Source organism: Phodopus roborovskii, unplaced genomic scaffold (genome assembly GCF_943737965.1).
Source record: "Phodopus roborovskii unplaced genomic scaffold, PHOROB, whole genome shotgun sequence".
NCBI lineage: Eukaryota > Metazoa > Chordata > Mammalia > Rodentia > Cricetidae > Phodopus > Phodopus roborovskii.
The window spans coordinates 12,222,089-12,237,665 of record NW_026126549.1 but is presented as its reverse complement, the minus strand read 5'-3'; the positions used below and the strand labels follow the sequence as shown (position 1 = coordinate 12,237,665).

Genomic DNA, 15,577 nt, shown 5'->3' with positions numbered 1-15,577 from the left:
ATATAATTTCTGCTTCAGTTTTAACATCATTCTGGACTCATAGATGTCTATACTTCCTCCCAAATCAGGAAAAGTAAACATCAGTTAGATTAAGTACATGGATAAATCGTGTGGAAGCTTGAAAGATAAATACCCTGCATCATCTTGCATATTTGAAGACTTGGCTTCCAGTAAGTGATAGATTTGGGTGGTATAGTCTTCCTGGAGAAAGTACATCACTAGGGGAAGCCTTTGAATTAAAGGGTCTAGTATCACTGTATCATTTCTAGTTTTCTCCTCTACCTCATGCTTGAGGTTTAGAATGGGAACTTCTAGCTTCCAGCTCTGGCCACTGTTTATGCCTCTTGCTGTCAAGCTTACTGTCATGATAGACACTTATTTACCCATATGAAACCATAAGCACACACAAACTCTTTGTCCTGGTCTGTCACCATATTTTATTACAGCTACAGAAAAGTAAACAATACAGTTGGAGAGGTAAGGAAGCTTGAACTTGATTTTTCACAATATCTCCCATACACTGAGGATAAAATGTGAGCTATTGTTAATTAGTTTTGATATCTTAAATTATTTTTACTTCTTTTTAATTTTCTTCTGCTTGACTGCCCCAGCCTTCACTTATAACTGTTTCTCATCACCTGACAAATACATAAATAAAGAGTATCTAACGACTATCTCTACAGTCCTTCCAGATAATTTTGCCAAGTACTATATGTCTACTCTGCATTTATCTGCTGATAAGTAGCTGATGTATTTCTGGATCATGGATCAAACTTGACCAGTGTATATCTCCCTGATACAATTCATCTGCATATTCAATATGTGTATCAGCCTTAGCATGTTCCAAACTAGACCTTGATTCCCTTTCTCAAAACTGCTTTTTTGTACACCATTCTTGCAATACATATCTCTGTGTCTTCTGTAGGCTATAATCCATTGATGTATAAGAAAATGTTAATGGGAACCTTTCAAAACACAGTATTTTTCAATACCTCCACTGGGACCATGTTGGTAAGAAGGTCTCCCATCTCTTGGGGATTATTAAAATACTATTATAAATTTTCTTTTAACTTCCAGTTTTGTTCTAGGTTTTTTCTAGATTGATACTTTAAAAAAATTGCAGTGTGCATGTATATGTGTATTTGTTTGTATACGTGGGTGTGCCTGTGTGTGCTAAAGTGTATGTATGGAGATCAGAGGACAACGTTCAGGAGTTTTATTTTTCTTTCTTCTCTTCTACCATGTTGGTTCTAGAAGTCTAGCTTAGGTCATGAGGCCAAGTGGGATGAACATCTATACACTATGGCACCTCACTAGGTCCTAGACTGATGCTTTTAACAGGTAAATTAACTTATTCTTAGATTTTATTGTATCGCGAACATAATCCATATAATAATATTAACTCATTTATTCATAGTGAAATCCAAAGGTAACTATCGTCATAGTATTTTACAAACTTTCCACTCCCTCCCACACCCAGTCTACTTCATATCCTCAGTCCCTCAGTTCACTCCCTACAATCTAATTGACATGATACCTCCAGGTGCATAAGGATTTTCCTGACCCAGGCCACCACTCCTGTTCCTTCTTCTTCTTGAATTCTCTCCTAACTGATTACAAGGTCTCAAGCTCAAAGGTCCTCTGGCTCTTTCTTCAAATGTTGCCTTTTCAAAGGTCTCTTGCAAAACTCGTTTCCATGAGCCAGCATTTTAAAAAAGTCTTCAATATTTTGGCCCTTATCATTTCCAATCCACTGTTATATTTCCTTCAAATTTCTTACTAGCTTCTTGTAAGCCCTGCATTTTTGCTAAATTTATGTCTTATCACCTGCCTATGCTTATTGGAGTGTTGTGATATGCTCTGTCTATCTGAGTTTGTAGAATGCTTCCATGGCTCAAAAAAATGAAGTAGTGTTTTTAGAAACCATTAATTAAATTTATGAGATGTTGGCATCAATACTCATAATTGTAAGTTTTTCACATGCTAAATACTCTTTAACATATTGTATTCATTCTGCCACTTCTAATTAACAGAACTGTATAAATACTTGTTTATGTATTTTGTCTGGTTTCTGAAAATATTGTAACTGTGGCCATTAACATAATTGAAGACAGGTCTCTAAATGTATTGATTTATTTTCTCATATAAGACATATTAAAAATCAAGCTAATAGTCAAATCAATCATTTGAGAGGAGAGCATATGCTTTCATAAATGTATAGGATGCTGATGATGCAATTGGACATAACAGAAACATGGAGCACAACATCAACTCCTGAACCATCATAAATTCACTGATAGCTCCTTAGGAGTATCTTTGTACAGATAGAAACATTTATTCTTACTGGCACCCAACAAGCTACTTAAAGATTTCATTGACTTAATAAAGAGTCTCTTACTTTCAAAGGTTTAGTGAGGAGAATGGTACAGACTTGGTTTTGACCAGGCATTCTTCAAGGAGTATTATATTAGCATTATCGGGGAAAACTGTAATGCTAACCTGCCCTGTGTTAGAGAATGAAGGTGGTCAGGAGATGACTTCAGAAAGAGAGCCACTGTGAGGTAGGGCTGGCTGAGTAAACCACATCCCTATGATTTGGAAAAGGACAGGAGAGGAGAAGTAGCGTGTGAATAAATAAAAATTCTATCTTGGTTAATACAAAATGTGAGATCTTCTTTAAAGTCATTGAATGTCATAATTAAAATTAGTGTGGACACTTGTGCCAGGTTATAGCCTTGGTCTATAAGTCTTTATTTCAGTGAACACACACAGGGCAGTCTTGTGTTACTTGTGCTTTGGAAAGGAAGAATAGGTGTGGTATTCCAGTGTAGAGAAGGTCATCTTGGAGGAGGGCACTGGGACAGTGGGGGAGATGCAAAGTTGAGAGGCCGGAGGAAACAGACAGGTTAAGCAATTGTGAATAGGGAGAAAGAGAGTTATTTCACAGACACGTGGGAGGGACAGATTTATCCTGCAACATGAATGAGAATGCAAGTGAGTTCATTTAAGGTGAAAAAACAAATTAATAGACTTTTGAAACCCCAAAGTAGGAAAAAAATAATCTTATAGGCAGCAGAGTTTAATAAGCACTCATTTAGCTGTTTCACATATTGGTGTAACCAAAACGTGAAGAGACAATCAGCCTACTTTAGTCCATCAACCCTTACAGCTCTCCACACATGCTCTGTTGTCATGTTCCTGGCACTTATTTAATCTGTCTCTGCTTTACTCTGCACTTTCTCTTGATCTATATATACAGCTCAATATTTTTCAGTCCTGCCCTGACTTAAAAGGGAACCTGAATTAAACTGTGTATTTAACAAATAAAAAATATGACCTCTGACAGTGAATGCCTCCTTCCAGCCCCACTTGTTACCCCCTTTTGTTTGATTGCATATTATGCCTTTGTTATAAATGTTCACAGTTGCTTTCTGGAATAAAACACCATAAAATACGTAAAATAATTTCTATGTCACTTGGGCAGGAAACAAATCACTTGAGGTACAATATTAAAGTAAATCTAAACATAAGTAGTTCAGTTGGAGGAGAATTAGCAGGAGAGATTTTCTTTGGTGGTATGCCACCACAAGTGGTATGGAAACACACAATGTGTATATCTAAATTGAAATCCAGAGCTCACTGACATGAGAGAACATGAGGTATTTGACTTTTTGAATCTGCATTACCTCAGTTAATAATTAGTTCCCATACTTACCCATTTTCCTGAAATTTTCATAATTTTATTTACCGGTGGCTGAATGAATTTCCATTGTGCTTATTTCCTTATTCATTCATAAGTTGGTGAATATCTGTGTTGGCTCCACTTTCTTATTATCGTGAATAAAGTAGAAATAAACATAGATAAGCAAAGATTTCTGTGGTAAAATTTGGAGTTGCCTGGCTATGTGGCTAGGATGAAATAAGCATGTCAAATTAGTGCTGCTATGAGTTTCCTTAGTATCCAGGTCTGAAAAGCTACTATCAATAAAACAAATGACAATAAATCTGCTGGATTATAAGCTGGTACTGCTTCTGTAGAAATAAGTGTAGAGTTTTCTAAAAAACAAGCCACCACCACCAACAACAACAAAATCACCTAAAATAGAGCTCTCTTAATTTTATTAATGTAAACTTTTTTCAGGAAGCATATGAGTGACAATTTAAATCTCAAATCCTAAGAGAAAATCTATGAATTATAAACATCCCTCTTGGCTTGCTGACAAGTAGCATTCTACTAATAGGATCTGTGTAGACTCTTTTCATTCTGGATGAAGGCTAGCATAGATTTATGTCTGAGAGAAAGGATTTTAATTTCTTTGCATGTGTTATTTAATTGTGATGATATAATTTTAATGCATAAATACATAGTTACTCCTTGTGATGCTATTTATATTGAAAACATGTAATCTGAGTCTTCTGATATTTGGAAATCAATTTAGATAGTGTTTTCCTTACTGTGATTGCTAGGCTCCTTGAGCAGGAATTCCTATCTGTGCTCTATTAATAATTATGTTGCTTTCTAAGGGAGACAATTTTGTGGCCAAACCACAGCAGCTATAAACTGTCACATGGAAGATCTTAGAGACCTCACATTTTAGACCCTAATTGAACACATGTTTGCTCTCAAAGCATGATCTCATCCCAGGGACAGAGAATTTTAATAGCTTCTGTAAAAACAAGGTTCACCATGAGCTGAAATTACAAGCAAGTGTTATTTGAAAACATGGTAATTTCTAAAGGCCAATAAGCATATTTAAAGAGCATGTCTTGTTATTAAACTATTAACATAATTATCTTTCTTCCTCATGTTTCCTAGACTAATGCCTGAATCTGAGCTTTGAACAAATCATGATTTATGTATCCCTGTTTATTGGGGAAGTCTTATGCTAGTCTGTAACACAGGCCTTCTTGGTTTTTAAATTTTGTTTCTAAGTTCTAATTAGAATGTTCTCATAAGAAATATTTTCATACAGAATTTCATTGCTACCAAAAACCAACAACAACAAATATTTTAAATCTGGAGCATTTGTAAATACTGTAACAATAGCCACATGTAATTCTGAAGGAGTAGCTGACCTCAACTTCCCTACTGAGTACATGTTATGTGTGGGAAATCTACATCAGTAGGTCATATGGAATCAACTGTGGGAGGAAGAAAAGTATCTCAATTCCTAGCTGATGTTTGAGTTATTAGACTCTTAGGAGTTGACATGATAATAAGAAAGACATAGTGAGAAAAGCATATATTTCTACATTTATGTGTGCTCAATATTTTTAGAGAAAAATATACAGATAAAGGCAATATGTTTAGGAATCAATTCTAGAGTAAGATAGGTTATTGATTGATAGATAACAGAAAAGATAATAGCAATATGTATAGATCATAAATAGAAAATAGATAGATCAATAGATAGACCTGTAATAGGTAAGTAGATGAATGTAAAATTATCTGCTTTCAAACATATGATAAGAATATCATATGAATGCCCCCCAAAAAACATGTACAAGCACACTCATGTGAAACCCAAAAGTGTTCATTGTGAAAATTTTGAGTAAAATGTGATTTCCATTAGAAAGAAGACAGTGGCAAGGCAGAACCAGGTCCATACAGACTATATTATAAGTTGCCATAGCAATAAGTTCTGGTGCCCTGTGATACAGTTGGGTGACCATAATTAACAATACCCTATTGTATATTTCAGTGAACAGTTATTATACATACCACATTAAAATTATGAGTTTTCAGTGCTGGGCAAGCTAATTACCCTGTTACAATCATAACGCCATGTGCAATGAATCAACACAGCATATTATACTTCACAAATATGTATCAATATTACAGGTAAAATAGAAAATTAAATCGATATGATGAATAAAAAGACAAAAGCAGAGACAATTTCACAATGTTATTTGCAAAATTTGTAACACAGTCAGAAGACAAACCAGGCAAAAGTCAGAATAAAATTATTTCAATATGATTTTTGCAACCATAAAAGCAAGCAGAAAAGTGTAGCTAAAGTCTTTAATTAGTTTCCCTTAAAGAGAACACAGGATAATAAAGTCTCATATGTGCAATGGTTCTCATGGCCCAGTGACATGTGCAAACTAGACAAATACTTTATTACAGAGGTGCTTTCTTATGTCTGATACAGTCTTTAAGTTAAGGAGGTAATTGTGGAGCAATGTATGATATATAGCCAAGTACACATGTATGTTAGTACTGTTCTTATTGGCCTTTATATAAAGGTAGAGTGATCTATTGAGTAATAAATGAAGGCTTTGATCATGTGTGTGTTAGCTGTATTTTCAAATGATTAATGTTTTTAAAAAGGAAAGGGATGGAGTGATGTCCTGGCTAGTAAGTGCACTTTCTGCTTTTCCAGAGGACTGGAGTACATGTGGCAGATGGCTTCCAACTGCCTATAACTCCAAGGTCCAGGCAGATCTGACAACACTGGCCCCCAAAGGCAAGTGAACTCGCATGCACATACTCTCCATCATATATACTTAATATTAAAAATAAATCTTAAAAATATTTTCAAAACAAAATGTAAATATTAATGGAAAGTAAGAAGATAGCTGTTGTTTTTTATTTTACTAATTTATTTTAACTTGTATCTGTGAGTGTTTTGCCTGCACATATGAATATTCACTACATTTGTGCCTGGTGCTGGCAGAAGTCAATAAAAAAGGGTTCTGGGTTCCTTAGAACTGGAATTATGGATGATTATGAGCTACCATAGGAATCTAATCTATTACTCTGCATGAACAAGTGTTTTTAGCTGTTGAGTTATCTCTCCTGTCCTAAGTTCCATTCCAGAAATTTCTATATATTTCCATTGAAGTCATTTGAGGTTTTCTTTTTTTTCCCATATGTTTTTTCATTTATATTAGAAACAATTTTATTATACATATTAATCCCAGTTTCCTCTCCCTTCCATCCTCCCATGCTCCCCACCAACCCCCATCCCATCCCTCATCTGCTCCATAGAAAGTATGAGGCCTTCCATGGGAGGAATAATCGGTCTGTCACATCATTTGGGGCAGGATCTAGGCCCTCCCCTGTGGGTCTAGGCTGAGAGAGTATCCCTCTATGGAGCTTTCTTGCCCATAGTAAAATATTGCACAATTCCCTATTACTCATCATCTAAAGCATTAGTTCTCAACCTGTGGGTCACAACCACTTCCAGATTCACATATTGGATACTTATATTACAATTCATAACAGTAGCAAAATTACAGGCATAAAGTAGCAACAAAATAATTTTATGGCTTTGGCTATCACAACACAAGAAACCCTGTTAAAGGGTCATAGGAAGGTTAAGAGCCACTGTATTAAGGGAAGTGATGTTAATGTATTGTTAATATTGTTACAAACTTTTGCAGTCTGAGTTTGGTTTCAGAAGCTTATATTTTATTTATATTCAATGAACCAAACAGAAATCATTTAGAAAAATATGCTATCTCATCAAATTGTGGTTTTAATTTGCATATTGGAATACATGAGAACAAATATTTCTGGAATATTTAAACATCTTACTATATGTGTTAGACAGAACCAGGATCCTCTGAAGTGGGGATTCACAGTATGTATTCCCATGCTTTGGAAGCTTGCTTTCACTATAAACAATGGGCTATGCTTTCAAGGATACTTTTGTTTTATGTAGTGGGATAATGTCTTGAGTTCTTGGGAATATAATCTATCACTTCTCATCTCTAAATCTCAGATAAGTCCAGACTCATTTAGATTTCCCTACAGGTACAGCACTAAAGAAGGCATAGTTAGAAATGTGCATGCAATTCTGGAGAGCATTTGGTGGAATCCTGTGAATCTCCATCGTGTGTGTGTTTTATATGCATGTGTGAACACACATACACACACACACTCTCTCTCTCTCACATACATTTTCTCCCCTGTTTGGCCACCCACATCATAACTCACAATAACATACATTATAAATTCCTGTGAGAATAACTCTGTTGCAGAGCAAAATGATCATTTCATATCTTTGCAAATCTTTTAGGAGTTACTAGAGAGTACATTATACATAGTGCTGATAATGGCAGAGCATGTTTACAAAATGAAGAGCTATGTTCAACTCTTCATATCTGATGAAATTTACTATTCGATGGGGGAAAGCTGACTTCCTGTATATAATTTCAAATTAATTTGCAGTTTGAAGCAATAACTGTGATTTTAAAGAATCTGAATAAGTCCAAACACTTATACTTTAGTGTTCAACAACCCAAATGGATGACAATTTGATTTCCAGTTGCATTATTTTTCAGGTACGGTGTCTTAATTTTAAGGGGCTCAAATGTTGCATTGCGAACAATTTTTTTTATTATGTTACTGGTTACTGCAATAACCAAGACAGATCATAGAATATCATCCAGTTTTATATGCATAATAATATTACAGGACTTTGGTATCAAACTAATGTTCAAGAATAAATACAAAATCATTCTTTTAATTGTTAAAAAATAGTATATTTGAATATCAGATCACACCGCTTACTACTGGTAGCAGAATTCACCAACCCTTGTCATTCTAGAACCCATACCTGTAGATAAGCATTTTGTGAGCATTCAATATACCATTGTTGATTGAGAGGTTCACATTTCCTCCAATCTGATTGCTTAGTCAGTTTTAAGTATAATTATGGATGTTGTAAACAGAGCTCTGGGGTGGGGGGAAGATAATGAGGGCTCATTAGCTTTGATTAATGACCTAAGTGTTTAAATGTAATTTAATTCTCCAGGAAGAGGACAAGAAAAAAAATCTTTCCTGTTATAAGACCTGAATTTTGTTTTCCAGAAACATTATTGTATGAATAGTAATTCTTGATCATGCTACAATGATGTTAAATAGCCCTTTACAAGAAAGTCATAGTGTAAAAAAATGTATCATCTTCTTAGGTTTTAGGAAATGGCATAATTTTATACAATAAACTGATTTAAAATCTCAACCTATCTTTAATTCTGAATTATGCAAAAACGCTCTTAGCCAAACAAAAGGGGGAACTTCCATGAAACAAAAGCTAAATTAAATAAATAACCACAGCTTCTACAAACAACACATTTATTTAGAAAAATAAACTGAAAAATGCTGTTTGTTTGATACATTTTCTCAGGAGACATAGAGAGAGATGATTATAAAATTGTTACATGTCAAATACAAATTACAAATGACTTTTTGAATTAACAGAACAAATAGAATTAAGCATCACTGTTTAGTACATAGTTTAACGTGTTCAACTTCTTAAATATTAATGATATAAAAAACTTTTTGATATCATTCTTATTCATTTGACCACAATGATATTTTCTTTATAATTCTACAGTTTGGTTCAGAAGCAAATTTATTTCTTTAATTAAGTAAGTTTGTATTAACCAGAAAAAAGAGAACTCATTATCTTGAGAATTCTCAAGCAATCCTTTTGGGTACCTGCAAGAAGTTGCTTCTTCCAGTCTCAACACTGGTGGCATCATCTGTGCAAATAACAAAACACTTCATTACCCTGAATGGAAGCAACTGTGCAAATATCAGAAGTGCATGGAGAAGTAATCAGTGCAAACCAACTTCCTGTCTCAACCAATATGAGGTCGAGGATGTAACACTGGAACTTTTCAAACAATTGGTGCAATGCTGCTATCCATTATGGCTTTGCGGGTGTACATAAAGTGGACCTGTCCATCTCTGCAAACAGCAACATCCTGCAATGTTCTAGCTGGTTCAGTTTTGGTTTTGTCTAAGTATGTTGAAATGAGGATTAATTCTGTCTTGAGATCCCTCCTGTCCCTAAATTTCCAGCTTTTAAAATTATAACAATCCATAATTTAATAACTTTATTGATTAATTGTATTTTTATGAGAAGACTGATATCCAAGAATATTAATTTTCCACTGTGAAATAAGATGGTTTGATTTTGTTTGCCTGTTGGCTCCTTCAAAACTTAGTCCTTTTCATCTCTGTGTTGTATCTTCTTGGTAATTCATGAGTGAAGATACTTTAAGGCTGTGGCATTTTCTGCCGCCCTGGCTCTGTGCATGGCTGTCAAGCTGGAGGCAGATGATTTTAAGGAGATCATCTCATTGGTCATTTGTGCTCGAAAGAAGGGTTAGCTTCTACGACAGGGTCAGGCTCCTGGTTACATTGAAATTAGATCTGGCCTCAAGAGGTCAAGGATCAATTTGAAGTAAGAAAAGTAGATCCACATGCCCCTAAATAAAAGTATTCCTTCCAACCTGACAAAGCTGTTAGAAATAAGAAAACAAAAGACATGTATCATTGAAAAAAATCAGTTGAAGCAGTAAGAATAATTTAAGAAAAAAAATATTATAATTTCAATTTTAAATTCTTTGAATTATCAATAACTTGTTTAAATACTACACATATTAAAATTACTATATAAAAACATTTTATAACTTAATTATCAAGTCTTAATACTATAAAGATTCTTATTTTTCTTTTTCTTTAAAATTTTTAAATTTTACATACCAACTTCACTTCCTCCTCCTTCTCCTTCTCTCACTCGCCCACTTCCCCCTTTTCCCACCCCCCATCCACTCCTTAGAAGGGGTAAGGCCTTCCTTGGGGAGTTAACAAAGGCTAGCAAATCAAGTTGAGGCAGGACCAAGCATCTTCCCTTTGTATTAATGCTGAGAAAGCTATCCCAACATAGCGAATGGGCTCCAAAAAGCCAGTTCATGCATCTGGGTTAGGTCCTGGTCCCACTGCCATCACCCCCCTCCACAAACAGATCAAGCCACATAACTGTCACCCACATTCAGAGGGCCTAGATCAGTGTCACGCAGGTTCCCCAGCTGTCCATAATCCATGAGCTACCACTAGCTTAAGTCAGATGTCTCTATGGTTTTCTCAATCTTGATCTTGCCCCCCCCCACACACTTGTTTATATAATCTTTCCTCTCTTCAATTGAATTTCTCAAGCAAAAGATTCCTTATCCATCTCTTCCGTCTCCTTATCCGTCTCCTTATCCATAACTTCATGTAACTTTACCCACTTATAAATGTTTCACGTTCTCAACATACCTCTTAAAGGCCCCGAAGACAAACTTTTTAAATATATTGCTTTGAAATATTTAAGAATAGCTTCCATTAATGCTGATGTTTTATTTTGAACAATGAGCAAAATTGTACTTTTGAGATCTCAGTGTTATAAAATAATGTAATATTTTATTTTAATCCATGTACTTTCAAAATATCATCAGACGGAAGTATACCATCTGCTTCTGTGAAGCACAATTGTTTAAGAACTAGCTTTGTTTTTCTTCACAGGTATTTACAGTACTTAAAACCAAGCAGTCTTAAAGAAATTACATCCATATTTTTAATCGATGAGAATGTGGGGAGAATCAAAAGTAAATAAAGCATGGTCATAATTCTCAACCTCCAGTACATGAACATTACTCAATGTATTTGGGTCTGAGGTCTTCTGACACAGTAATGACATAGTAGAGAATATTGGCAATATTAGGCCCAGAAAAAAAAACATTAAAAATTGTGTCATGATTGATTCTTTGATTTTAGTAGAGATGAGGTACTGTTTTCAAATTTAATTTAAAAAAATAGTGTTTTTGTTTATACATTCTTTGAGAACTTCATGTAATGTGCCCATCCCCTCTCCTCAACTGCTTCCAGACCCTCCCAGCTCACCTCCCACCTGTGGCCATTTGAATGAGATTGTCCCCCATTTGTTCATATATTTGAATACTTGGTCCCCAGTCCACCTTATATGTGGATCAATATGTAAGCTTTTAGGTACTGCTCCAGCACTGTGGCCTGTCTGTTCACATGTCACACACCATGATGATCATGGCTTCATCCTATGAAACTGTAAATCCCCAAAATATTCTGTCTTCTATAGATTTACTTGGTAATGGTCATAGCAACAGAAAAGTTAGGTAGCACCCAATCAAGCATATTTTAGATCCTTTAAATCCATCTGAGAAGTTCTTGCTTTAAACCCATTTCACTGGAAAGTAGGGTAACTCCAGAGAGTATTAAGCACTCCAGTGTATACACAAATCCAAAATATGGAATTATTTTCGCTTCTATAGCAAGATATTTACTATGCTGTTAGATTGATAATTCCTTGATATTTTCTACTGTGAGAACAATGCCTTTGAAATTTAAGTCCACAAAAGTACAAAGAAAAATATAAATAACCTTTACTTCCAACCTGAATACTAAATTTCAGAAATCAACAGATATGATCTGACAGTGTGTGGTATCTTTGCTCAGGCTCCTCGTTAAAGATTTCCTATGCAAGGAACAGAAGGCATGAAGAAGACAGTTTAATCATGTAACTGCTTCAGAGAACATGAGTACATTTGTCTGAGATAGAACACTCTTGAATGTCGAGGGAATCTATCTGTTGCATTTTTATAACATCTGGGAATTGGCTCATCTGTGTATCCAAAGAAAACCAACATTAGCCTTTAAAAAATATGTAAGTAACAGTTTCACAATAATTAATATTTTGATTTTCTGTGAAATTAAAACAGTATGAAACATGCTCAAAGTTGAGTTTCTCTAAAAATATGGGTTTACAATGCATGTATTTTGAAAGAATGGTCAATATTCCCATTATATTTTCATGAGACTATAATTTAGAAGAGTTTAAAACATTTTAGAATTACTTGTTATAGGTTTCTTAAATAATTAAGTCAATCAATTCCTCATTTGTTCACTCATTAAAAATATTTATTTTCATCCACAGATATGGTAAAGAATCTTCTGTGACCACCACCCCCAAGAAGATAATGACTTTGAAGTAAAAAAGACTCTCAGTAAGATTTATGCCCCACTGTGAAATGTAAATGCACCACAAAGTGAAGTGGGGATAATGAGCCCACAGAATGCATCTGAATTGAGCTTTGAGAGATTGGTTAGAATTACAAAAATAATCAACTGCTAATAGTTGGGAAATAAAGATACTTGTTACAAAAGAAACAGTAAGCCCAAAGGCACAGAAGAGTGGTGAGGTTTGGTGATGCCTGTACTTTACAGAAATGAGGCAGAGCCTTTTGTTTTAAATCTTGCTTAATACAGAAGGTAAGGAATAAAAGACAAAAATGTTTGGAGAGTTAGCAGATTTCAGGCTGCCCTTTAGAAAAAAAAAAAGGCAGCAAGAATAGGACTCGAAACATCTTTAAGGAGAGAATGGCCAGAAAGGTGTAGCAAGACTGAAGAGGTGGAGGAGAGGGAGTACATATTTTAGCCAGAGAAATCTCAGAGACTCATGCTAATGGCTGTAAGAAACCATTACAATTGCAGGTGTTCTCTTGATGACAGTTTGAGAAAGGCAAATACTCTTTTTCACTAACTTCAGAGGTACTTAATTTGGTTGCCACCTACTGAAGAGATGAGCCAACATGAAGACTTTCATATTTCTACTATTTCAGGAGGTAGCTCATCAAAGTTGATGTGTGCTTTCCAGTTCTGACATGCCACAAACTGAAAGCAATAAAATAAAAATCCAAACCATCAAACCCACGTTTTGCCTTTGCTGATTAAATTTTTAAATGGGCTATTAAAGGATACTTTTCTGTTGTTCTAAGTTCCAGAATTAGAGAAGAACTTGGCTGTCTTGGTGGTATTAGACACTGTGATGCTATGTTCATTTCACTAATGTTATGCTTAAACATTTGTCCAACTGAGGAAAAGCTCCAAAGAGTTTTGTTATTTAAGTTTCAATTTTTATGACACAAACTTCCATTATTATAGATTTTAAGACATGCAATTTTAAAAAATATTTATTCTGTACTTATATTTGAATACTTCCTTCAATTATGGAGGGATGTAATGATGCCTGTTGACATATTAAATGATGACATGTAAAGTAAATTTGCTAGGCCCTGAAATGATGAACAAACAAATTACACACATCAAAAACCTGTTATAAACAAATGTGAACTAAGGTGCCCATGTAGAAATGCTTTTTTTTTTCCTCAGTTTTTTTTTATTTATTTTATATAACCAAGTCCATTTAAATGAAAACAAACATTTATAGACAATATTTGAGAATTTGGGCGTCGTTCTTTCCAAACTACTTCCTGCTGGTAAGGGGCTCTGTCATGGGGGATTCTAAGAAGATGAAGAAATCCTGGCTGTAGTCTGTAAGGCTGCTTTGTCCAGTTGTTTTGAATGTAGGATCACCTGGTATTCTGTTTCAGGTGGTCTGGCTTGATCAAACCACATTAGTCTGGAAGGAATCCACATCTTTGCATTTTCTGTGGACACAAAAAGAGAAATCCTTTTCCCCAGTAACTTGTCCTTGAACTTAAATTTTTGAGTCAAAGAATTTTTTTTTAATTTAATTTATTATTTTACATGTCGATCCCAGTTCCCTCTCCCTCCCTCCTTTCCTCCCTCCCTCCCTCCCTCCTTCCCTCCCTTTTACCCTCTCTGCCCTCTCACATGCACTCTAACCACCCTCCCCTCCTATCCACCCACCCCAATTCCATATGTAGGGGAATGCCATCCAGTTGGGGTCATGTAGATCTGACAGGTCATTTGAAGTAGGGACTAGGGCTTCTCTCCTGTCTCTAGATTAAGGCAGTTATCCCTCCATGGAGGATGTGTTCGCAAAGCCCTTTTGTGCACCAGGGATACATCCTGGCTCCACTGTCTGAGGTCCCTTAGACTGCTCAGTCCTTCTGGCTGAGACCCATATTCAGGGGGGCCTGAGTCAGTCCCATGCTGGCTTCCCAGCTATCAGTCTGGTGGCCCGTTAGCTCCTCCTTATTCAGGTAAGCTGTCTCTATGTGTTTCTGCTGCCTGGTCTTGTCCTCTCCATCAGCATCTGGGTTCTACTTCGACTCAGTGTTTATGTATGGGTGTTTGCTCCTGGTTCCAACAGGCATTAGTTGAGGGCTCCATGGATAAGTTAACTGTTGATCTCACTCTCTGGGAAGGGCATTTATGGTAGCCTTTCCATGGATGCTCAAATTGTTAGTTGGCAGCAGTCTTGTAGTTCTCTAGACCTTTCTTTGTGTTCAATTTATCTTCAAACCAATATTGGCTCCATCTTTTATGTTCTCTCTCTCTCTCTCTCTCTCTCTCTCTCTCTCTCTCTCTCTCTCTCTCTCTCTCTCTATTTTGTTCTCTCTCTCTCTTTCCTGTCTTCTATTCCTAACCAGGCTCAATCTTCCTGGTCGCACATGTTTTCCTTTCCTCCCCCTCATTTTCTCCTACTTATCTCTCCATTCGCTGCCCCCCCCACTTCCCCTGAGCTCTGGGGGACTTGTCCCTTCCTGGTTCTGTGAGGGACTTTATATGAATCTCTTAGAATACACCTTCTATCCTAGTTCCTCTGGTGGTGTGAATTATAGGCTGGTGATACTTTGATCTAGGTCTAAAATCCATATATGAGTGAGTACATACTGTATTCCTCTTTTTGTGACTGGGTTACCTCATTCAGAATGGTTTCTTCAAATGCCATCCACTTGCCTGCGAATTTCAAGATACCATTACTTTTTCTGCAGAGTAGTATTCCATTGTGTAGATGTGCCACATCTTCATTAACCATTCTTCAATTGAGGGGCATCT

The 15,577-nt window shown here is 35.7% G+C and overlaps 1 protein-coding gene across 1 annotated transcript in view; it reads right to left on the bottom strand.

Moving 5' to 3' along the window:
• Window positions 1–9,929: 9,929 nt before the first annotated feature.
• The window catches only part of Prr16 (proline rich 16), a 237,797-nt gene continuing 232,149 nt past the window's right edge, over window positions 9,930–15,577 (bottom strand). The window contains exon 3 of the transcript XR_007835558.1: window positions 9,930–10,257. The gene's annotated coding sequence lies outside the window, so the exon portion shown is untranslated. The remainder of the gene's footprint in view (window positions 10,258–15,577) is intronic.